Consider the following 13346-nt stretch of genomic DNA (forward strand, 5'->3'; position numbering starts at 1 on the left):
CACCGCAATGAAGTTTAGCACCCACTCGCCGCAACTAAAGAAAGCCTGCGTGCAACAATGAAGACCCAACGCAGCCAAAAATTAATTAATTAATTGATTAATTTTTAAAAATTAATGTTTGTGCTTCTGGGTACAGACCCAAAAGAACTGAAAGCAGGTACTCAAACAGATACCTGTACAGGAATGTTCACAGCAGCATGGTTCTCAGCAGCCAAAGGTAGAAGCAACATGTGTGGATTGATGGATGAACGAAACATGGTCCATCCACACAGTGGAATGTTATTCAGCCTTATAAAGGAAGGAGATTCTGACACCTGCTACCATATGAATGAACCTTGAGGACATGATGCTCAGTGAGAGAAACCAGACACAGAAGGACAAATATTGTCTGATTCCACTCATGTGAGGTCCCAAGAGGAGTCACATCCACAGAGACAGGAAGTAGATGGTGGGGGCCAGGGGCTGGGGGAGGGGCTGGGGAGTCAGTGTTTCATGGGGACAGAGCTTCAGTTTGGGAAGATGAGAAAGTTCTGGAGATGATGGCAGGGATGGTTGCCCGACAATGTGAATGTGCTTAATGCCACTGAGCTGTGTGCTTAAAAATGTTTAAGATGGAAAATTTATAGTATGTGTATTTTAACACAATAAAATAAATAAAACTTTATGAAACCAGGAAGTGGAGGGAGGGCTGCAGGTGGTTGGGGGCAGTGCCAGCCTCCTGGGCTGAGACCCGTGGAGTCACCCAGGACCTCGCGCTCAGAAGGGCCGCACCCATGATTTACTGCTCTGTGGCTTGTGTCTTGAAATTCCTCATAGTATTTGAACAAGGGCATCTTCATTTTCATTCTGCACTGGGATCTGTACATTATGTGGCCAGTCTTGGTTCGGGGAAAGGACTCAAGGTCGGGGTCTGGGACCCTGGAGTCGGTGGAGAAACGCCGCAATATGCAAGTTTGTCTTTACCCCACCCTGAGGGGAGAGGATGAGACCCGGTCAGGAAGTGGGCTTCTGACAGGGCACGGAAGGAAGTGGGGGGGAGGGTCTGAAAATAGCACTGCTCACCCAGCTGATTGCGGGTGGGGACGGGGAGAGGGGCTTGGATGGGACTTTTCTGAGGAAGCCCCCTCCCCGGAACCCAGCCCCACTCCTTCCCTGGACACAGCCAGACCTTGCACCACGGCCCTACCAGCCCAGCCTCAGGAGTTGGGTTTCAAAGCAAAGAGGTGCAGGAGGACCACCCTAAGAGCTTGGATGAGGGTTCTCAAGAGAAGCAGAACCAATAGACTATATAAGGATACAAATATAGATATATTGTGGAGGCTTCCTTGGCGGTCCAGTGGTTAAGACTCTGCACTTCCAATGCAGGGGGTGGGTTTGATCCCTGGTCAGGGAACTAAGATCCCACATGCCACGCGGCCAAAAAAATAAAGAAAGAAAATTTAATAATATATAGATATAGATATATTGCTACCCAGAAAGAGATGTATAATCAGGATTATAGAGGCTGAGAAGTCCCTCTATCTGGATCTACCGTCTACAAGCTGGACACCCAGGAGACCTGGTGCTGTAAGGCCAAAGGCAGGAGGTGATGGATGGTCCTGCCAGCTGTCAGGCAGAAGGGACAGATTCTCCCTTCTTTTGCCTTGCTTGTTATTCATGTCCACAATGGACTGGTTGATACCCACTTAGGCGAGGGCCATCTGCTTTACGGGGTCCACCAATTCAAAGGACCACCTCATCCGGAAAGCCCTGCACAGACACACCCAGAAATCAAGTTTAAAAAAGGAAGATATATTGGGAATTCCCTGGCGGTCCAGTGGTTAGGACTCGAAGCTTCCACTGCAGAGGGCGCGGGTTCAATCGCTGGTTGGGGGACTAAGATTCTGCAAGCCATGGTGGTGAGGACAAAAAAAAAAAAAGATGTATCTTACAGAGCGTAATGTGGCACGACTGAATGAAATCACATACATACAGGCAAATGTTGCGACGGTAAAAAGATCCGTGGTGGCCAGGGGTTGGGGGATGGAGGGGATGACTAGGTGAAGCACGGAGGGGTTTCAGGGCAGTGAAAATACTCTGTGTGATGCCATAGTGATAGATGCCTCTCATTATGCATTTGTCCAAACCCGTAGACTGTTCACCAGGAAGAGTGAATCCGAGTGTCAACTGCAGACAATGGCTGATAATGACCTGTCAGTGTAGGTTCATCCTTGTCACAAATGTCCCATCTGGTGGGGGATGTTGATAGCGGGGGAGGCTATGCGTGGGGGGGGAGGGGAAGTGGGAAATCTCTGTACCTTCTGCTCAGTTTTGCTGGGAACCTAAAACTGCTCTGAGAAATTGTATTTAAAAACTGCACACAAGGGGGACTTCCTCGGTGGTGCAGTGGTTAAGACTCTGCCTGCCAATGCAGGGGACATGGGTTCGAGCCCTGGTCCGGGAAGATTCCACATGCCGCAGAGGAACTAAGCCCGTGCGCCACAACTACTGAGCCCGCTAGCCACAACTACTGAAGCCCATGCGCCTAGATCCCATGCTCTGCAACAAGAGAAACCACCGCAATGAGAAGCCCGCGCACTGCAACGAAGAGTAGCCCCTGCTCGCTGCAACTAGAGAAAGCCCCCGTGCAGCAACAAAGACCCAATGCAGCCAAAAATAAATAAATTAAAAAAAAAAAACTGCACATAAGGGACTTTCCTGGTAGCGCAGTGTTTAAGACTCTGTGCTCCAATGGAGAGGGCCCAGGTTCAATCCCTGGTCAGGGAACTAGATCCCACATGTGTGCCGCAACTAAGAGTTCGCATGCCACAAATAAGGAGCCAGCAAGTCTCAACTAAGGAGCCCTCGAGCCGCAACTAAAACCAAGTGCAACAACAACAACAGCAAAAAGAATACCTTAAAAAAACAAAAACAAAAACAAAAAAAGCTGCACGCAAATATCTACAATCCTGTGCATGTGACCCACTGCCAGCCCCAACCTCAGCCCCCCTCCCCAGAGGCCCCTCCTGCCCTGTCCCAGTCCCTCCCCTACCAGAGGTCACCACTGGTTGACTTTCATCACCATTGACATGTTTTGTCCAATTTTGTACTTTCTGTAAAAGGAGTCTTACAGCTTTTTCTCTCCAGACCAGCTTCATCCACTCCACACTGTGTCAGGGAATGCAGGACAAGGTTACATGCAGAGGGCACTCACCTTTTTCCTTGCTGCATAGTATTCCATTGTGTAAACATACCACCATTTCTTTTTTAAAAAACATGTTAAAAACCGTTCAATTTGGGACTTCCCTGGTGGTACAGTGGTTAAGAATCACCCGCCAATGCAGGGGACACGGGTTCGAGCCCTGGTCAGGGAAGATCCCACATGCCGTGGAGCAGCTAAGCCCGTGCACCACAACTACTGAGCCTGCGCTCTAGAGCCCACGTGCCACAACTACTGAGCCCGAGTGCCACAACAACTGAAGCCCGCACACCTAGAGCCCGTGCTCTGCAACAAGAGAAGCCACCACAATGAGAAGCCCCTGCACTGCAACGAAGAGTAGCCCCTGCTCACCGCAACTAGAGAAAGCCCACGCCCAGCAACAAAGACCCAACGCAGCCAAAAATAAATAAATAAATAAATAAATACATATATACATAAAGAAATGAATTTATTTTAAAAAACCGTTCAATTTCATTAATTTACATATATTAAATTCACAAATAGTCTAAATGAAGTCTTTCACAGTGCACTGTATGATCCTAAGTCAAAATACAGATTACAAGAATTCGGAAGCATTCTTGTTCTTCTGATGCACTGACCTGAGAATTGTGATTTCTCTTTTTTTGAAGTATACTTGATTTACAATGTTGTGTTACTTACTGCTGTACAGCAAAGTGATTCAGTTATACATATATATACTTTTTTTCTTCGGCCGCACTGTGTAGCATGCGTGATCTTAGTTCCCTGACCAGGGATCGAACCTGTGCCCCCTGCAGTGGAAGCGTGGAGTCTTAACCACTGGACTGCCAGGGAAGTCCTTACATTCTTTTTTGTTAAATATATATTCTTTTTCACTATGGTTTATCATTGTTTATTACGTACCACCATTTCATGACCCATCTCTTGCAAATGGACACTTGGGTGGTTTCCACTTTGGGGCTATTATGAACATAGCTGCTATGAGTCTTTTCCTGGCTGTGTATATATATATATTTTTTACTTTTGGCTGAGTTGGGTCCTCGCTGCTGCGCACGGGCTTTCTTTAGTTGCGGTGAGCGGGGGCTACTCTTTGTTGCAGTGCGTGGGCTTCTCATTGCAGTGGCTTCTCTTGCTGTGGAGTATGGTCTCTAGGTGTGCGGGCTCCCGTAGTTGTGGCACGTGGGCTCAGTAGTTGTGGCTCGCAGGCTCTAGAGCGCAGGCTCAGTAGTTGTGGTGCGCAGGCTTAGTTGCCCCGCAGCATATGGGATCTTCCCGGACCAGGGCTCGAACCCATGTGCCCTGCATTGGCAGGCGGATTCTTAACCACTGAGCCACGAGGGAAGCCCGCACTCATATTTTACTGGGCACTGTATTCGTTTGCCTGGGCCGCCATAACACAGTACCACAGTCTGGGGGCTTAAACAACAGACATTGATTCTCTCCCAGTTCTGGAGGCTCCAAAGACTGACGTGTGGGCAGGGCTGGTTCCCTCTGAGGCCTCTCTCCTTGACAGCCATCTTATCCCCCTGTCCTCTCATGGTCATCCCTCTGTTCAAGCCTGTGTCCTAATCTCCTCTTCTTACAAGGGCACCAGTCAGATGGGATTAGGGTCTAGACCCATTTTACCCTAATTAACTCTGTAAAGACCCTGTCTGCAAATACAGCCACATTCTGAGGTCCAGGCAATTAGGACTTCAATGTGTGCATCTAGGGAGAAAAAACTTAGTCCCTAACAGACACCTACGCCTTCAGGAGCTGATTTGCTGGGTCACGGAATACCCGTGAGTTTAGATTTTGTCCAAAATGCCGAATGGTTTTTCAGAGTAGCCGGGGTCTCTGGCTCCCTGGCTTCATCTCCTCTACCTGCCCCTGTTTTCCCCAAACTCAAATCCCAGGGAATCTTCCTGGTTTCAATGTGCAGAGCCAGGTCCTGCCTGGAATGCTTTTCTGACAGAAAATGTCTCATCATTCAGGATTCAGGGAAAGTGTCACTCTGCGGAGATGCCTTCTTGACCACTCCATTTACCATGGCCACATGGTCATCCTGAAGGCAGCAACTACTTTCCATTCTCCGTAGAGCACTTCCTGTGACCTCACCTTTCTTTTTTTTTTTTTTTTCTTTTTGGCTGCACAGCGTGGCACGCGGGATCTTAGTCCCCCGACCAGGGATTGAACCTGGGTCCCCTGAAGTGGAAGCTCGGAGTCCTAACCACTGAACTGCTTGTGAAGTCCCAATTTTATCTTACTTGGTTATTACCTGTCTCCTTCCACTGTTCGTGAGTGCTCCTGGAACAGGGGCCAAGTTTGCTGTCCACGCTCTATGTCCAGAGCCCAGGAAAGAGCCTGGCACACAGCAGGCATTCCAACATCATAAGCCATCAGGGAAATGCAAATCCGAACCATGGTGAGATGGTACCACATGCCCACTAGGACAGCTGCATTCAAAAGGGTAGATGATAACAAATGTTGGTGAGGGTGTGGAGAAATCAGAACTTCACACGTGGCAAGTGGGAATGTAAGATGGAGCAGCCCCTGTGGACAACGGTCTGGCAGCTCCTCAAAAGGTTAAACACAGAATTGCCATATGATCCAGCAATTCCACTCCTTGGTACATGCCCACAAGAAATGAAAATGTATGCCCCATAAAAATGTGTGCACACATACAGCAGCATGATTCATAATCACCAAGAAGTGGACACAACCCAAATGTCCATAACTTGACGAATGAATAAACCAGTGTGGTCTGTCCACACACTATTACTCAGCAGTAAAAAGTAATGAAGCATTGACACTAGAATGTGGATGAACCTTGAAAACATGATGCTCAGAGAAAGAAGCCAGTTACCAAAGGACAAATGCTGTATGATCCATTTATATAACATTCCAGAACAGGCGAATCCACAGAGACAGAAAGTGGATTAGTGGTTGCCAGGGGCTGGGGAAGGGAGTGGGGAGTGACTGCTAATGAGGGGGGCAGGGTTCCTTTTGGGGTGATGAAAATCTCTAAAATAGATCGTGGTGCTGGTTGCACAACCTTGTGAAAACCACTGAATTGTACAATTTAAATGAGTGAATTGTAAGGCATGAAAATTATGTCTCAATATACATGTTACAAAACTTAGTCATTGTACTTAATTAATTAATCAATTTTAAAATGTAAGGCCAAAGGAGCCAGGGCCGCTCCCTCTCCCTCCCAAAGGTCAGATCTGGGAGTGATGATTTGACCCCAGCAGCTGGAGGCCCAAGAAGCAGCAGCAGATCCCTTGGGCTCACTTGCCTGGATCCTTCTCTGCAGAGGTGGACTTGGGTCACGCCAGAAAAACTCAGTCATAGAGGTAAATACCATTTTATTGCAATATATTTTAAAAATCATAATTAATGCAGAAAACAAACTTATGGTTACCAAAGGGGAAAAGGGGGTGGGGGAGGGATAAAGTAGGAGTTTGGGATTAGCAGATACAAACTACTTTATATAAAATAAGTAAACAACAAGGTCCTACTGTATAGCACAAGGAACTATATCCAATACCCTGTAATAAATCATAATGGAAACAAATATGAAAAAGGATATGTATATATATGTATAACTGAATCACTTTGCTGTATACCAGAAATTAACACAACATTGTAAAGCAAATACTTCAATAAAAAATTTTTTTTAATTAAAAAAAAATTAATGCAAAAAAGCCATGGTGGAGGAAATAAAATTTTGAATAAACACTCAGTTTCCCCATCTGAGAAAGGAAAAGAGAGGGTGGGAGCAAGACAGGCAATCTCCCCGCTGTTGCGGTTCCACCCCTAAGAATCGGCCCCTGGGCAATTCCGCGGGGGCTGGGGAGCTCTGTCCGCCCCCTCCTCGCACCGCATTCCAGCGGCCAGAATCAGCCTACGCGCGCTGAAAGCTCTCAGGGCCCCGAGGCCCCGCCCCCTGTCTGTCCATCACTCGCCACGGCCCGCCTCTCGGCCAATCGGACCTCGCCACTGCTGACCCGAGACCAGTAGAAAGCGGTCTTTCCCGGCGGAGGCGGGACGGGCGGCCAGTATGTCTCCGCATTTCTCGCGGAAGAGACGCGGCCAGGCATTTGTACCTGCAGGCTAGAGCAGGAGGCGGAAGGACAAGGGGGCTCCCCCAGTCCCTGGCACAGTGGCGCGGGCTTCTGCAGAAAGGCCCCCATTTCCTTAAGCAGGTCTCCCCAAGTCCCATACGGGCCTCCGTTTTAAAGGGGAGGGGTCTGCCGCCCCATAGATTCCTCCCAAACCCAGGGACTGGGTCTTTCCGTGTCCATGCTCGTCGTTGTCTTTGCAACATCCTTAGGCGGATGGGTCCTGTCATCATTCCCAACTTACAAAAGTTGGGGCTTGGAGGCTCCGAGCCCCAAGACCCTTGCCCAAGGTCCCCCACTATGATTAGCATATCTGCTTGGCTCTGGGGCAGGAATTTCAGTCTAGACAGTAGACTGGGTGGATGATTCTTGGTGCGGGGGGGCCATCCTGGGCACTTCGGGGTGTGGAGAGCATCCTTGGCCCCCACCCATTGGATGCCAGGACCCCCGCCCCCCGGTCATGACAATAACAAATGTCCCCAGACATCTCCCAGTGTCCCCTGGGGGGTTGGCAGGATCACCATGGATGAGATTCACTGGATTAGGGGATTTCATGGACCCCCCAGGACAATGTACTCCATGACCATCTGACCTCTGAGGTCCTGGGATGCTGCTACACACATTTAAATACACACCTGAGGGGGAGGGAGAGGAGGAGACACAGACACTGGGGGTCACCCTGGTTTACCCTGTCTGACCATCGGGGATTTATCCTGGTGCGTAGTGTGAGCAGGGACTCAATTGAGTCAGATTCCATTTTCTCCCCCAAATAGTGTGAGGCTTTTTAACCTCGGCACTGCTGATATTTGGGGCCCAATCGTTCTCTGAGTTGGGGCCCTTCTGGGCACTGGAGGGTGTTGAGCAGCATCCCTGGTCCCCACCTGCACGATGCCTGGAGGACTCCCCACTTGTGGAAAATGTCGGGGAGCAAACGTGGTTGAAGACTGCTGCTCAGGGCGGGAGGGGTATCCCCCGGGGGCCCCGCTGAAGCACAGAAGGCCCAGCCTCGCTCCAAGTCTCTGATTCCGCAGGTTTGAGGTGGGGCCCAAGAATCTGCATTTCTAAAGGCCCTCAGGTGCTGCAGGTGCTGCTGGTGGTGGGGAATCCCTCTCGGAGACCCACTGCTGTAACGCCGCCCCTGCCAGACCGAGAGCCACTCGGAGCCAGGTGCTGCCTCCTTCTGACCGGGAGGAGCCAGAGGCGGGCGGGGGCGGGGTAGGGGTGTGGTGGTGGGTGGATGTTTTGGGGGAAGCGCTCAAATGACTGCATCTCCAGATCTGGCCTGAAGCCAGGGATTCGGACCATGGTGCCTTTCGTCGCTAGGTGGCGACAGTGCCCGCTTGATCCTGGAGGTCGGGGAAGGGGTGCAGGGAAGGGGGGGGGGTTGGGGCGGGGCGGGATGCGTGAGCGACTGACTTGCCAACATAACAATAATAACGTGGTCACTTCGCATGAATTGCTCTCTCACTCTGGACAATGGGGATACCTCCGTAGACAACATGTCCAGTCATCCTGGAGCAGACATTCTAGGTAAATATCACCAGCTAATATAAATGCTGGAAAGACAATACAATAAAGAGCTGGCCGGGAAAGAATAGGGAGTACTAGAGATGGGGGTTCCTCTCTGACACCCCACTCCCACGTGGCCAGGGGTTTGGGGAGGATCATTTGGAATGTGTGCCTGGTGGGGTGCATTCCAGCCCCCTGACATGAGAAGGGGTCATTCCGTGGCCACAAAACTCAGAGACGAAGGTTTGTGGTCTTCCTAGCTGTGCCAGGCCCTGTTTTTGGCTAAGCTAGAACCACAGTGGACAGCTAGGCAGACCTTGGGATGTTAGTTGGGGAGGTGCACACATAAATGTAAGCATAAATGTAAAATAATCAAAAGGAAACAGATTCAATGAAAGATAGCTGGGTGGTTAGGAGATTGCATCTCTGTTTCCTCATCTTTAAAACGGGTTACACTGCTGTCTTACAGAGTTATTGAAAAGACTAAATGAGATGATATAAAGTGTTGAGAATGGTGTCTGTTTCCAAATAAGCACTTAGTAAATATTAGCCACTTTTTTTTTTTTTTTTTCCCGCATCACACGGTTTGCGGATCTTGGTTCCTCAACCAGGGATCAAACCCATGCCCCCTGCAGAGGAAGCATGGTGCCCTAACCGCTGGACCGCCAGGGAAGTCTCAATATTAACCACTATTTTTAAAAAAATTTTATTTAGCTTTTGGCTGCATTGGGTCTTCGTTGCTGTGCACGGGCTTTCTGTAGTTGTGGCAGGTGGGGGCTACTCTTTGTTGCGGTGCACGGGCTTCTCATTGTGGTGGCTTCTCTTGTTGCAGAGCACAGCCTCTAGGCACACAGGCTTCAGTAGTTGCAGCACATGAGCTCAGCAGTTGTGGCATGCGACCTTCAGTAGTTGCGGCATGCAGGCTCAGTAGTTGTGGCACACGGGCTTTGTTGCCCTGCGGCATGTGGGATCTTCGTGGGCCAGGGATCGAACCCGTGTCCCCTGCATTGGCAGGCAGATTCTTAACCATTGCGCCACCAGGGAAGTCCCTAACCTCTGTTAATTATTATCATTACTTTCAGCATCTGAGACCTGGGAACGCAGAGAACGCTGTAGGTTTTAATTGTGTGTAAACTAAGCGTTAAAGGGCTGTGAGAAAAGGGGTTGTGTTTTAGAATTTTACAACACTTGAGTTTGCTTTTTGGAAACTAATGTTTTCCGGCCTGGGGGAATGGCCAGATGAGCTGTGTGTTTGTGTGTGTGTGTGTGTGTGTGTGTGTGTGTGTGTGTGTGTGTGTGTGTGTTAGAGTCTGGGTAGGTAGGCAGAGATTCATTTATTGAAAGTGTCCTGTAACCTCCGGGAAACAGGAGACGGCAACCTTCCCCTCCTTGTCAGGCTCTCACAGCCTTTAATCTGCCTTTCCTGGGCAGTTGAAGGAAGCCCCCTGCAACCCATTTCCAGGAAGATCCCCAGAGAGGCGGGAAACACCTGGGGCCTATACAGCTCCCCATAGCAACCTCAGAAAGTCAACAGGATGAAAAGCCAGATAAACACAAGCCACACAACTTGGCTGAAGAAATGTTGACTTTGGCCCCAGCCGCATGGAGACAGGGGTGGCTTGGGGGGAAGCCTCTCTTCCCCCTGGACTCATTTATTGACTGATTGCCCTGCAGAGGTGGAAGTCTTACCTCTGAAGCTGACACAGGCTTCTGACTGACTCCAGGGTGCTTTCTGCTGCTGTTGAGCTTACAATTGGGGAACCGATTCCATGGTTTTGCCACATTTTGGTGGCAGACACTAACCTACCACCGTGAGCTTTGAGGGTCACGTTACTTGTGAGAGGTGCTGGATGATGAATCACGTCAAAACAAAAGGGACATGGGACTTCTGTGGTGGTCCAGTGGTTGAGAATCTGTCTTGCAATGCAGGGGACGCCGGTTCGATCTCTGGTCGGGGAACTAAGATCCCACACGCTGCAGGGCAACTAAGCCCGCACGCCACAACTACTGAGCCAGCACGCCACAACTAGAGAGCCCGCATGAGTGCCGCAACTAAGACCTGATGCAGCCAAAAAATAAAAATAAATAAATAAATGCAAAATTAAAAAAAAAAAAAAGGGACACTATCAGTCGAAACTCTTGGTTTACAAAAGAATGAAGTCATGACTCAAATTAGCTTAAACCAAAAAACCAAAACAAAATACACAGGAAAGGCTAAGGGCTACCTGCTTCAGGTATGGCTGGATCTAGGTGCTTACACAGGGACTTTCCTGGTGGTCAAGAGGTTAAGACTCCATGCTTACAATGCAGGGGGCACGTGTTTGATCCTTGCTCTGGGAACTAAGATCCCATATGCCGTGTGGCACAGCCAAAAAAAAAAAAAAAAAAAAAGGTGCTTAAACAATGTTGTGAAGGCATGGACTCCTCAACTTCTCTTTCTCTCTAAGATCTGCCCTCTTCTGTTTTGTCTTCATTCTCATTAAAAAAAAAATTTTTTTAACTGAGGCTCATGGTCCAGAGATACAAAACAACCACAATGATGCTCCCAGAAGGCTTAAGCCCAGCTGATAGGTGGGGGTGAATGCACAAAAGAGGAACAGCAGAGTGGCCAGTATCTAGGGTCAGAGTCTATGTGGAACATGGTCACGCCCTCCAGATCTCAGAGCTGTTGGGTGGCAAAAAATGACTCCTGGCAGCTCCAGGCTTCCACTGTATGGCACCATGAGCGACACTGCTTATATTTCAGACAAAGTGCCTGGGATGACACTCATTGGTCCCACTTGAGTCACATGTTCATTCCCTGAACCAATCACTGTGGATGGAATCTCTGTGGATGGAAATTCTCTGATTGATGGGGCTAAGTTGATAATGGATCTGTAGAACCACATGAGCATGTGAGAGGGACAGTCCCCCACAAACATTGGAGTGCCATGTCCAGAAGGGTATGCTGGATCCTAAGAGAATAGAACACAGACACCACTTACAAGTGCCTGGCCTTGATGGGGTTTCCAGTAAGGAGATGCCAACCCATTTCCATTGCCACCCCGTCCCAGTCCTGGAAACGTAAGCACAGGCAGCTTCCCCCCCCCCATCTTCCTGATCCAGGACCAATGTCGAATAATACGCTAGTATACGGAAGTCCCCTGTTCTGTTTATCCACTCGCGTCCATCGATGGACACTTGGGTTGCTTCCAGGTCTGGGCTATTGCGAGTAGAGCTGCTAGGAGCATTCATGTACAAGTATTTGAGTCCCTGTTTTTAATTCTCTGGGGTGTGCACCTGGGAGTCAATGCCCTGACTCCAGTCTCACCCCCTCTCTCACCCCCTCTGCTGTATCCATGCCGATGACCAGGAAGTACCCGAGTAGAAGAGACACCCCTGGACCAAGCTGTTATGTGTGTGCGCCCTGTTCTGCCCACCCCGCCACACTGCCTCTCCCTCCCCACCTTGGTGCCCTGTGGATGCACAGACTTGGTGCGTGACTTCCATTGGAAAGATTCAGTGGCGGGCATGGGGGGGAAATTCCCTGGCGGTCCAGTGGTTAGGACTCGGCGCTTTCACTGCCGGGCCCGGGTTCAATCCCGAAATTCTGCTGCTGTGCAGTGCAACCAAAAGAAAAAAAAAGAAAAGAAAAGAAAGAAAAAAGAAAGATTCAGTGAGCCTTTGTTGGTTTTTCTCCCCAAAGTGGAGTTCTTTGTGTTGACACAGAGGATGCATGTTGTAGGCGGACATTTGTCTGCATGGACAGCCTGACAGCAGAGTCCCTGGACAAGGGGACCCCACTGGTAGACAGATGGGTTGGAGGCCAGCCAGCAGCTGTCAGGTTGCAGCCAGGGGATTGCAGAAATCCTGTCTGTCCCTGTCCGGTAAGGAAATGAAGGCAGCATACAAACAAGAGGCAGGAAGACAGGGATCATTTCTTTTCTCTCTTTTATGTCTTTCTTGTTTCCAGGAGAATTTCACACAACACAAAATTAACTGTTTTGACAGTACAATTTGGTGGGATAGAGAGTACATCCACGATGTTGTATAACCATCAGTCCTATCTAACTGTGGAACATATTTATCACCCCAAAGGAAACTCCATGCCCATTATCAGGCACTCCCCAGCCCCTCCCCCAGCCCCTGACCCCACCATCTACTTCCTGTCTCTCTGGATGTGACTCCTCCAGGGATGCCCTGTGAGCAGAATCAGACAGTATTTGTCCTTCTGTGTCCGGCTTCTCTCACTGAGCGTCACGTCCTCAAGGTTCATCCGTGTCATAGCAGGTGTCAGAATCTCCTTCCTTTTCATGGCTAAGTAATATTCCGCCGTATGGATGGACCACATTGTGTTCATCCATTCATCTGATGACGGATATTTGAGTTGTTTCCACCCTTTGTCTATTGTGGATAATGCTGCTATGAACTTGGGTGTACAAGTATCCATTCAAGTCCCTGCTTTCCACTCTCTTCTGTATATACCCAGAAGTGGAATTGCTGGATTTTTGGGTAATTTTTTGTTTAACTTTTTGAAGAACCACCACAATGTTTTGCACAGCAGCTGCACCATTTTA

The sequence above is a fragment of the Balaenoptera borealis genome, assembly GCF_965194805.1.
Source record: "Balaenoptera borealis genome assembly, chromosome: 2".
In the NCBI taxonomy this organism is placed as follows: domain Eukaryota; kingdom Metazoa; phylum Chordata; class Mammalia; order Artiodactyla; family Balaenopteridae; genus Balaenoptera; species Balaenoptera borealis.